This window comes from Sturnira hondurensis, unplaced genomic scaffold, assembly GCF_014824575.4.
Source record: "Sturnira hondurensis isolate 20B ecotype Veracruz unplaced genomic scaffold, ASM1482457v3 Scaffold0004338, whole genome shotgun sequence".
NCBI classification, from domain to species: domain Eukaryota; kingdom Metazoa; phylum Chordata; class Mammalia; order Chiroptera; family Phyllostomidae; genus Sturnira; species Sturnira hondurensis.
Window position 1 is genome coordinate 3,711,648 of NW_028076969.1, and position 12,601 is coordinate 3,724,248.

The following is a 12,601-nucleotide window of genomic DNA, read 5'->3' on the forward strand; positions in this document are numbered from 1 at the left end:
CTGTCAATATCTTTCTTGAAGTCCTCTAAGATTTTCCTTATATATTTGAGTGCTCCTATGTTGAGTGCATACATGTTTACAATGTTTATGTCTTCTTGATGGATTCTTCCCTTAAGTATCATGAAGTGACCTTCTGGGTCTCTTTTTATGGCCCTTTTTTTTGAAGTGTATTTTGTCTGATATGAATATTGCTACCCTGGCTTTTTTCCCCTGTCCATTTGTTTGGAATATTTTTTTCCAACCCTTCACTTTCAGTCTGTTAAGGTCTTTTATCCTGAGGTGGGTCTCTTGTAAGCAGTGTGTGTGTGGGTCATGATTTCTTATCCATTCAGCTATTCTATGTCTTTTGATTGGAGCATTTAATTCCTTTATGTTTAAGGTTATTGTTAATAGATATTTATTCACTGCCATTTTACTTCCTTCTTACCTGGTGTCCCTCTCTCTCTCACTCTTTTTCTTCATTTTCTTAAAGCAGTCTCTTTAGCATCTCTTGCAGAGCTGGTTTGGAAGAGACACATCCAGAGTCTTCTTTTGCCTGGGAAACTCCTTATTTGGCTTTCCATTTTAATTGAGAGCCTTGCTGAGTAGAGTAGCCTTGGTTGTAGGCCTTTGTTTTCCATTACTTGGGATATTTCTTGCTAATCCCTCTGCATTGGAGTATTTCCTTGAGAAGTCAGCTGCTAATCTTACTGGGGTTCCTTTGTATGTTACTACCTGTTCCTCTCTTGCTGCCTTTGAGACTCTCTCTTTTTCTTGGAATTTTGCCATTTTAATTATGATGTATCTTTAAGTGGACCTCTTTGTGTTCCTCTTGATTTGGATTCTCTGTGTTTCCTGGATTTGTGTGACTTTTTCTCTCATCAGATTAGGGAAGTTTTCCATCATTAGTTTTCCAAACAGTTTTTTTAATCCCTTGCTCTTCTTCTTTTTCTTCTGGTATCCCTATTATATGGATATTATTATGTTTCATGTTATCCTGCAGTTTCCTTAACACCACTTCATTCTTTCTGAGTCTTTTTTCCTTTTATTGCTCTTTCTGGGTGTTTTATTCTACTTTGTCCTTCAGCTCACTGATCTGATCCTCTGCTTCATCTGGCCTGCTTTGGTTCCTTCTACTGTGTTCTCCAATTCAAAAATTGTATTGTTCATTTACTCTTGGCTCTTGTTGATAGTTTCTATTTCATTTTTTATGTTGATATAGTTTGCAGTGAGTTCATCATAGCTTCCCTGTAGTTTTTGGTAATTCTCAGTGAGTTCATTGAGCTTCCTTATAACCATTGCTTTGAACTCAGTGCCTGATAGTTGACTTGCCTCTATTTCACTTAGCATTCTTTCCGAGGCTTCCTCCTTTCCTTTCATTTGTGGTTTGTTTATTTATCTTCCCATTGTTTGTGAGACTCTTCTGTAGCCTCTGCTTCTTAAATTGATCTGTTCCGACTCCCTGGGTTTGTGGTATGAACTTCTGTGGTAGAATACCTGTGAGGTTCAGTGGTGTAGTCTCCTTGATCTCCTGAACTTGTCCTGAGCTCTTGGGATATCATTTATGTTGGCTCTCTGGATGTATTTGGTTTTTTATTGTTGTTGGGTCCTTCTTTGGTGGGTCCTTCTTCCAGCTGGTGGACGTGAGGTTCACTCCACCCACCACGTCTTGTATGCTGTTTTGCAGGTGCAGACAGGTTGTATTGAAGCTGGTTCTCATGTCTCTCTGAAGTTATGAGGCTTCTCTCTTGCTATTGTTCAGTTGTTTGTTCTGGATAATTTCTCCACCATTTAGTTGTAATTCCAGATTGGTCCTGGATGAAGATTAGTGTGGCTTTCACTAACTCCTTCACCATCTTCCTTTATTATCTATTGGTGGTTCTTTTGTTGGTGGGTTCTCTCTTCCATCAGATGTATTAGTGTTTGCAGCTCCCACCTACTCATTTATGTGATCAGTTGGAGTGGGAAGGCAAAATGGATTAAGAGAGCAGGAGTGTATTCTATGGGTTTTAGAGTATCAACCCTTAGAAAAGATACAGGAGGTTCTTTGGTTAAGTATAGTGTTAACTGTGATATTTCACCCAACCAGCCACTTTTTAGAAAGGGTGGAAAAAAGATAAGACTCTTATTAGAGGGGTAAAGGATTGTGAGTTAAATCCAGGAAATAGAGAGCTTGTGGGAGGTTAGATTATGAGATATAGTGAGAGTAAGGGGTAGAAAATAGGCATAGTGTGAGAGAGAATTAGAGTTAACCACAACAGTAATAAAGTTCTGGAAGATAGTGAAATGGGCTAAGATCTGGGAGGGGTGCTGTGTAGTATTTACAATTGTATGGAACAATTATTTACACTAATATTGGAACAACAATCATATGATGGAAACTACATGATCTGAATAAGAAGAATAGGAAGTATACGACCTAGAGTAGTATGCTATTGGAACACAAGTGAAGTGAAAGAAGGAAAATTAAAATACACTATGGAAAAGAGAACGAGGAAAACCAGTCAAACAATGCAATTAAACAAACAAAGAAAACTAAACAGAAAGAAGAGAAATAAAAAAATACTAATAAAATTTTAAAAGTAAAAATAATGAAAAATAATAAGACAAATAAAGAATAACATGCAAGTTCTCTGAAATAGCAAAGTGACATTTGACTCAGTTTCTCAGTTGTTAGTATCAGCCTTATGATCCCTCTTTGGGTCTGTCTCTGGACTTTTCACATCTCCAGCTCTTAATGTCATATTTGGGGGGGAAAAGAAAATGAATAATAATTTTAAAAAGTTTCCTTTTGACTTAAACTGGCCAGGTGAGTTCTGCTGGTCTTCCTGGATGCCACAGGCTGAGTGGGGTTGGGCTTTGCTTTTCTACCAGTTGCTAGGCATTCTCAAAGTCTCTTCTAAATGGTTCAGCTACCTTACTGAGTTAAGTCTTTCTGAGGACTGCTAACTCTCTGAGTCCTGCTGCTCTCCTCTGTGGGGGACACCTCTACTTCTTAGGCAGCTGGTCTGCGTTGGGAGTGGGGCGTGGGTAGGACACTGTTGAGTGTGCTGTGATAGCGGTGGGGGTGTGACCTGCAGTGCTGAGGGTGGGGGGTGCAGCTGAGGTTGTGGCTGTGGGGTGGGGATACAGCTGGGGGTGGCTGCAGGCTGCATGGGTGTGGCTGGGGTGGTGGGGGCAGCTGCTGCGAGAGAGTTCCCTAAACAGTGACCGAGAGCCTTTTTTGAACAAAATCCTCCTTTTCAAGTCTGCTGCTCCTAACAAGCGCCTGGCCTCTCACACAGCCCAACTTTCCAACCAGACCTGGGACTATCCAGGTCAGGGTCCACCATGGCCCAACTCTTCCCCCTTCTCCAGGTGTCACCTGGCTCCCCAGTTTCTCTGGTAATAATCCAGTGAGCATCCACAGTCTCAGTGGGTGAACATCACCCCTGTGTGTCTCCCACTTCATCTTTATTCCCCCAGTGACTTCAAGCATCCAGGTCCATCCTGGTGACACTCTATCCTCCTTGTTTGGCAGGGGAGGGATACGTTGATTTGGCTGTCGTCCAGAGTTCCTGTGGTAGGTGCCAGCAGGTGCTGGGTAGGAACTGTGGCAGCCCTGGTACCCACGCTGATCCCAGGGAACTTACTGTTCCAAAACAATCTCCTTACCATCTGTTTTTCAATGTGCTCTACAGTTTTGGCCTCCAACCTTCATATATGCTGGGATTCTGTTGGCTGTTCAATCTGTTCCTCAGAAGGTCAGGTGTGTGTTCCATTTGTGTGCAAAGGGAAGTGGGCTCTGCTCCCACCTACCTTGCCACCATCTTCATAACTCTGATCCTTGAAGTTTTCTTCTTTTATTTTCAAGTTTTCCTTGGCCCAGGTTTTAAGTTCACTGTCTCTTTCCTCTGTCATCTACATTCTGCTACTAAGCCCATCCAGTTAATTTTTTATTTTTCAGTTTTAAAATTTCTATTTGGTTCTTTTCTATACTTTATACTTCTTTTCTGTGATTTTTTAAATTTTCTTTCATTTTAAGTGTATTTTCATTTACTTTATTGAGCATAGTTGCAATGGCTGCTTTAAAATGCTTGTCTAAAATCTCAACATCAGATCATCTTGGAGTTTATTGCTTTTCACATTTATTTTTAAAATTTTATTGTGATAAGACTATTTGATGTCTATCCTCTTAACAAATTTTTAAGTGTACCATGCATTATTGTTAACGATAGGTACAGTGTTGTGCAGATCTCTAGAGCTTATTTATCTTGCTTAACTGAAACATCATGCTATGTAAGTGGAATGATGCAGTACTTACCTTTCTGTGACTGGCTCATTTCATGTAGCACAGCATCCTCATTCATCTATGTTGTCACATATTGCAGAAATGTCTTCTTTTTAAAGGCTGAATAATATTCAATTTTATGCATATACCGCATTGTCTTCATCCATTCACTTGTTTGTTTGTGTTTTTTTTAATTTTTATTTTATTTTATTTATTTATCTTTAGAGGGGAAGGGAAGGAAGAAGGAGAGAAACACCAATGCATGGTTGCCTCTCATGAGTCTCCCGCTGGGAACTGGCCTGCAACCCAGGCATGTGCCCTGACTGGGAATCAAACCACGATCCTCTGGTTCACAGGCCCGCGCTCAATCCACTGAGCCACACCAGCCAGGACAGAAAATACATGGCATTTTAAACTGGTCATTAAAATGCCCTTCAAACTGGATAACCTAGAAGAGATAGATAAATTCCTAGAAGTATACAATCTGTCAAGACTTAATCATGAAAAAATAGAAAGACTGAATGACCTACAATTAATTTGAAGACTGAATCAGTAATCAAAACCTTTACAACAAAGAAAGCCCAGGAATAGGTGGCTTCATGGTGAACTCTATCAGACATTTGAAGCATTTACATGAATACTTCTCAAACTCTTCCAAAAAAATTGAAGAGGAAGGAACACTTGCAAATGCATAATGCCAAGGCCAGCATTATCCTGATACCAAAGCCAGACAAAACACAAGGAAAGAAAACTACAGGAACATATTTCTGGTGAACACAGATAGAAAAATAACTTTAGATTTTATCCTAGACATTGTGAATATTATGTTTTCTGGAAGTTAATATGGTTAGATTCAATATGTAGGAATTCTCTTGCCTTCTGGGGTTAATGGTCAGAGTTCAAGTGAATTCTTTAAACTTTTGCTGCACTACTTTGAATCTGTGCTGTGAGTGCGTGGTTCAGGGGTCGCCTCAGTCTTATGCAAGCTTCATACACAGAATTAGAGAATCTCCTTCTCTCTTCTAGATTTCCCCCTCATTCTTCAGCATCTGGACATATTTGGTGAGGCTACTTCTATTTCTTTATCCTGAAAGACGGTGGGCTTTCTATCAAAGTTTTAGGCACCACTGTAGCTGTGATGGTCATTGGGCCAAAGCTATAAATGATGAGAAATTCATTTTATGTTGGTCAGTGGCTCCAAGTTTTGACTCTCCTCTAAAATCTGCCTGTCTTTGCTCAGCCTCCAGAACCCTCCAGTTGTGGGATTTTTTGTTTTGTTGATTTGATTTGGTTTTTTGTCTTTTAGCATGGGGAAGATTGTGTTTTGTTTATATTGCACAGCTCTTATTGGCAGGATTTACTTTTTAAGTGCATTACTCTGGCATGTTAGGAAGCAGATCTTCCTTTTTTCATATATAATATATACATTTAAGGTTTTCTCACATAAACTTAAGTTTGTAATATTTGCACTTTATTTAGTTCAAAATAGCTCCTAGATTTTATTATGAGTCCTTCTTCAGCTTATAGAATTTTGAACATTAGATTATTTATATAAATTATCAAATATCAGATTTTCTAGGTGCCCCTTGGCGAATGATTTCTATGTCGGTTGCACTTTATGCGGGACAAGATTTCAAACCCTTGAAATGTGTTTACTTGCTTGATGATACAGCATATGGTTAACTGTTGTGAATGACTTATTGGAGTTGAAAAATGTTTATTCTATAATTATTGGGAAGTGTTTTAAATATACCCATTAGGCTAGATTTGCTAAAAAGTTGTTCAAGTCTACCAGTATGATTGTAAATTTGCCTTATCTCCTGTAGTTCTGTCAGTTTGTGCTGTGTCTATGTAGTCGAGGTTATGTTATTAAGTGAAAATTAATTTAGAATTTTTACATCTTTCTAGTAAATTGAGTTTTTTATCATTAAGAAGTATAACATGAACTCCAACTACTCTGCTCATATTTTTAGAGCTCTACCAGATTTATTTTAGTCAGTGTTTAAAAGGTACACATATCTATCCTTATTACTTTTTTAAAGATTTTATTTATTTATCTTTTAGAGGGGAAGGGAAGGAGAGAGGGAGAGAAATATCAGAGTATGGTTGCTTCTCATGTGCCCCCTGCTGGGAACTGGCCTGCAACCCAGGAATGTGCCCTGACTGGGAATTGAACCGCGATCGTGTGGTTCACAGGCCCGCGCTCAATCCACTGAGCTGCACCAGCCAGGGCTGTCCTTAATACTTTAAACTTTATTCTGTCCTTAAGTTTCAGAAGTCTTTCTTATAAATAGCATGTGCTATAATTTTATCACTATTAATATCTGACAGGCTTTTAATAAAAATTTAGTCCATTTATACTTGATGTTATTAAAGATATATTTGGTTTACACCCATTTTTCTACCATTTGCTATCTGTTTGTCATACCTGTTCTGCTTTTCCTCTACTTTTTTCTTCTTTTTAAAAAATATATTTTATTTATTATGCCATTACAGTTGTCCCATTCCCCCCTCACTCCCCTCCACCCCGCACACCCCTCCCCCACCATCACCCCCTTTCGTTCATGTCCATGAGTCACAAGTTCTTTAGATTCTGTATTCCCCATAGTATTCCTGCCCTCCCCCCTGTCTATTTTCTATCTACCATCTATGCTACTCATTCTCTTCTCTCCAGTTCTCCTCCTCCCACTGCCCTGTTGCTAACCCTCCATGTGATCTCCATTTCTATGGTTCCGCTCCCTATCTAGCTGTCCTCTTAGTTTGCTTTTGTTTTAGATGTGGTTGTTAATAACTGTGGGTTTGCTGTCCTTTCACTGTTCATATTTTTTATCTTCTTTTTCTTAGTTAAGTCCCTTTAACATTTCATATAATAAGGGCTTGGTGATGATGAATTCCTTTAACTTGACATTATCTGAGAAGCACTTTATCTGTCCTTCCATTCTATAACTGAAAGCTTTGCTGGATAAAGCAATCTTGGTTGTAGGTCTTTGGATTTCATGACTTGGAATACTTCTTTTCAGCCCCTTCTTGCCTGTAAAGTCTCTTTTGAGAAATCAGCTGACAGTCTGATGGGAACTCCTTTGTAGGTGACTGTCCCCTTATCTCTTGCTGCTTATAGGATTCTCTCCTTCATTTTAATCTTGGCTAATGTAATTATGATGTGCCTTGGTGTGTTTGTTCTTGGGTCCAACTTCTTTGGGACTCTGAGCTTCCTGGATTTCCTGGAAGTCTATTTCCTTTGCCAGATTGGGGAAGATTCTCCTTTATTATTTGTTTGAATCAGTTTTCCACTCATGGCTGTTCCTCTTCCCCTTCTTGTTACCCCTATAATTCAGATGTTGGAACATTTAAAAATGTCCTGGAGGTTCCTAAGCCTCTCCTCATTTTTTTGAATTCTTGTTTCTTCATTCTTTTCTGTTTGGTCATTTTTTTCTTCCTTCTGGTCCACTCCCTTGATTTGAGTCCCAGTTTCCTTTCCATCACTATTGGTTTCCTGTGCATTTCCCTTCATTTCAATCAGTTTAGCCTTCATTTGTTCCTCTAATTTGTGACTAAAATCAACCAATTCTGTGAGCATCCTGATCACCAGTATTTTGAACTGTGCATCTGAAAGGTTGGCTATCTCTTGGTCACTTAGGATTATTGGCTCTGGGGCTTTGAGCTGTTCTTGAGCCATAATGTTTGGTCTGTTTGCATCTGTTATGTATGAGGGGCAGAGCCTTAGGTGTTCACCAGGGTAGGGCAACCCAGTCTCTGAGTTGTGACCTCGTACGTGGGGGTGGGGTCAGAGAGGGAAAAAAATGTCACTTTGCTCCCCTCTCTCTCAGATGTCTGTCCCCTCTGCGGCTTCCAACAAGCAAATTGGGCCCCTCTGGTGCTGGTTCCCGGGTGTGTGGGCTTGTGCACCCTCCAGGACCCTGTGGATCTCTCCAACAAACTCTCTGTGAGCCTGGGAGCCTCTCCCAGCACCTCGACCCCAGCAGTCTTTCCAGTTAGTGCTTTCAGGCTCTAATTCCCGCTGGAGCCCTAGCCTGAGCAGTCTGTCTCACTGTTCGCTCCTTCGCTTGGTTTATCTGCAAGTGAATGTGTGACCAAAGTCAGCCAGTTGCCCTGCACCCTCACTGGGTCTGTCTGTTGCCACCCCATACCTGGGATCCACCAACTGCCGCCTATGCTCCTGGGTTGGTCCAACCGAATAATCTTTCCTGCCCGACTTGCTCCGCCACTGACTTCGCCCCTCTTACCGGTCTGGCTGAATGGTTCATTGTTGTTGGACTTCTGTATAGTTCAATTTTCTGTGTTTTGGCTCATTTTTGTTACTAAAACTTCATTGTCTTTAGACTTAGTTGTGCAAGGAGGCACAGTGTTTCCACCTACGCCTCCATCTTGGCCAGAGGTCTACTTTTTACCTTCCTTTATCACTCCATTTTTTTATTAATTTAGAAGTTATATTCTCTTAAGTTTTTCGGTTTTATATTGGGGTAACCTTTTAAAATTAATAGACTTTATGCTTCAGAGTAGTTTTATGTTTATAGAAATATTAACATAGAGTGAGTTCTCATTTACTCCCTTTCCCCATTCCTGGTTTCCCCTATTACTAACATCTTGCATTTGTGTGCTACATTTGTTACAGTTGATGAGCCAATATAATTATTAACTATAGTCCGTGGTTTACATAGGGTTTCCTCTTTGTGTTGTACGTTCTATAGGTTTTGAAATATGTGTGTGATATGTATCTATAATTATAGCATCATATAGAATAGGGTTACTGCCCTAATATCCTCTTATATTTTTACCGGTTTCCCTAGGGGTTACATGTATTCTTGACCTACCAAAGTCTAATTTATTTGTCTAGTTCAATAGAATGGGCATCAGTATGATGTCAGTGCATTTTAACCCTACAACTAACTACTTGGTAATTCCAAGTAGGTCAAAATTACAATTGGAAAAATTCTTTTTCATTTTCCTCAGGTACAGGAAATGATAAAAAACAGAGACAAACCTGAAACCTACAAAGAATGAATCTGTCTTCAACAATGTTTACAACCACCAGTACCAACACTATGTTCTGTTTCCTACCCTAAAAAAAATGGTTTTCAAATGCTCATTATTAGTGATTCTGCCTCAATGTGTTCTTAATGTTGAAGTAAAAATTTATAAGGTATATTTGCACAATTCACATAATGCATAGAAGTACCTCTGATTAGTCATACAAAAATATACACATTACACTTATCCATGCATTGATATTTCAATACTCATCCTTGCTACGTACTGAACAATAACAAATTCACTAATCCCAAAGAGGATCAAAAACAGAATCCTAGCAATTTAATGCAATTCTCCTAAAGAATACAAATCTATCATGTCTCCAAGCTGTGTGTAAAATTTACAACCAGAAAATGAATGGGAAATAATTTGTAATAGCACTTTTTTTTCTTAGTGAAAGATAATTATTGTAATATTTTTTCTTGTTTCTTAATACCTCCAATGTATATTTTACTAGTTTCCTCTTTGACCCTGACTGTCATATTCTTCCACTAGTAGATGTAGTTTAATCTATTCATGGGGTCAGGTCCCTTCTGATATTTAACCCACAGCAAAATTCAAACACGTTATTCTACTCTGTCCGCACCTGTGGGAGAGGCAGAATATCTCTTTCTCATTACCTTTATTCCCTGAAGAGTATCTACCTTGATGGAATGTGTAACCAGTCAAACTGGTATTGAAAAACAAAAAGCTTTAAGGAGGTCTGTCTGGTATGAGTATCTGCCCAGCAATCATAACAGAGATGATCTTTTGGTACCTCTGTTGTGAACTGAATCTCTATTGAATTTCTATTTGGACATTAAAGCAGACTTGATATTGCTTAACTGGTGACTTGGTATGATTCTGTGATTGCATTGTAATGAATTAAGCATTTGTTTGAACATTCGTGCACAAATCTTACTTTTTTATACCTGGATTTTGTTTCTAATAATTTTACCCAAAATTTTCTGCTTATAATTTCCAAGTTTGAGCTTTTCTTTCGGTTGTCCACCTAACGTGCATGTGCTCACACTCCATAAGCACAGAGAGACAGCTTGTTCATAGACAATGGTCTGGCAAAGTCAGGTGAAACCTGATGCATTTGCAGTGAGCTTATGGGAAAAGTCTAAGTGACATGACTACGGTCACAATTAGTCAGTCAGTTGAACAAAGTAACCAAAGATTGAAGGGCCAACAATATTATTAATGACTGAATGCTGGAATGGTCTCAATAATATCTGAAATTAAGTATTGAATTTAGTTCACTGGGTTTCAGCCCTGATACCAGACAGCTTTAATAGGTTGTTAAAGCAGAACACTCAGCCCAGACCACACCAGCTACTCTAGCCCTTTCATGGGCTTTCTGTGCTACATTTCGCAACTGTCACTTTGACCTTTCACTGAGGCAATGGACCAGAGGGATGGGCTTGTTTCCGTTCAGTAAATCTGTCTAGACATATTTGACTGAAAAGAGAAGGGAGAAGGTGGAGACGAAGCCTCCCTTTCAGCGAGTCAGGCTCCCTACTAAAAGAGCCGTCCTGTGTAGATCAACCAGCTAAAAGTACTTATATTTAGTTCTTAGTCCTTAAGTGGCAGGATGTAGTCTCAAGTGAGGAGTGAACACTAAGGGTGAGAATCTGGTTCCAGATGGCTGTGTACCTGTGTTTGAATCTTCATGCCAATTATTTGATTGGGAACATTGTAAAGCTAAAACTCAGAGATAATTGTTCTTATGAGTGACAAACAATGTTAGTCTACCCGTAGCTTATTAGGTTCTCAAAGGCTGTTTTCTCTTTCAGTGTTGCCCGGATTTCTTATAAGCTAACCCCACAGAGGGCTACTGTAACCTAGTAACATGAACAGATAGGATCCCAATAAGCAGAGAAGTTTGCCAAATTCTGCATTTTAATTTTTTAGAAAAAGAAAAAGCAATTATTCTCAAACTCCATTAAAATATGGTAAAAATTACAAAAGAGAAGTAAGTCTATTTTAATACTCAAAGCAGGAGGCAGAGAGACCAGAGATTTTTTATGATTTCTCAAAACAGAAAGCTAATGGGATAGAGTGACAGATAAGCCAGTGGGGGGTGGGGGGGGTGGTGCCCATCTCAGAACCCACAAAGGCAGGTAAGTGGATGGAGAAGACATTTTTCAAGGCAGAACCTCAAAGGGCTCCAAGCACAGTGTGGGCAAGGACGGGAAAAAGGAGGGAGCTGTGAGAAACAAAGGACTCCTCCTTTCTGATGACCTTTATGCTCTATTAGTCACCTACCACCAAAACTACCCCACGATGAAATCACTCACATAGACAAATTACACTTCCAGAAATGACACTGAACCTGGAGAATTTTATAGGGAAGATTGGTGTCAGGTTTGTATCATGAGAAAAAAGTGGGATAATGGTCCAACCACATAATTGTTCAACCACAGGTGGATCGAATAAATTGTGATGAATCCATAGAATGAAATTTTATGCATCCAATTAATTTAATTATTGTTTAATTATTTGAATGCATATAGTTAGTTCTATCCCATGTCATACAACATACATACACATCATATACATACAAAACAATATGCACATACATAAAAAGAGTTAAGCAGAGAAAGAGAAAAACAAAGAAATAAAAGAATAAGGAAATATGAGATCCTGAGTTGGAAAGCTCCCTTTACGCATAATGCCAAAGACAGAAATTATTAAGGAAAATATTTATATAATTGATGTGGAACATAAAAAGTATTGGGGAAAAAGGTGCAAAACAGCAAATGATTAACAAAGTAATAGCTGCATTGAACATGGCAGGCCAGTATTTCTAAATCTGTAACAAGTTCCCATAAGTTGATTTAAAAACCATAAATAACCACAATCAAAAAGAGGACCAAAAATATGAATGGGAAATGTACTGAGAAAATATGCAATTAGCCAAAGAAGTAGAAATTAAAACAAAAATCAGATACCAATTAAATATCTTTCATAGACATTTTTAAAGAAGGTAGCTAACCTGACTAAAAGTGTAGAGAAATTGTCACTTTCTTACATTGTTATGGAAACATATACATTTTACATGCTCTCTGGAATGCAATTTCACCACATAAATCCAAAAATTTTTAAATAAGCATGCTCTTTAGTCAGAAATTCTAATTCTAAGACTTCTTACTAAGGAAATAAACATGCTTAAGATTTTATATATATGAATATTCTCCATGGAATTATTTATAGTGTTGAAAAATTGAAAATCTGAATGTTCAACTTGAAGGATTCAAATACCTAATAGCATACTCATGTGGTCGGATTAACACATTCATTAAAATTATCTTGTAGAAG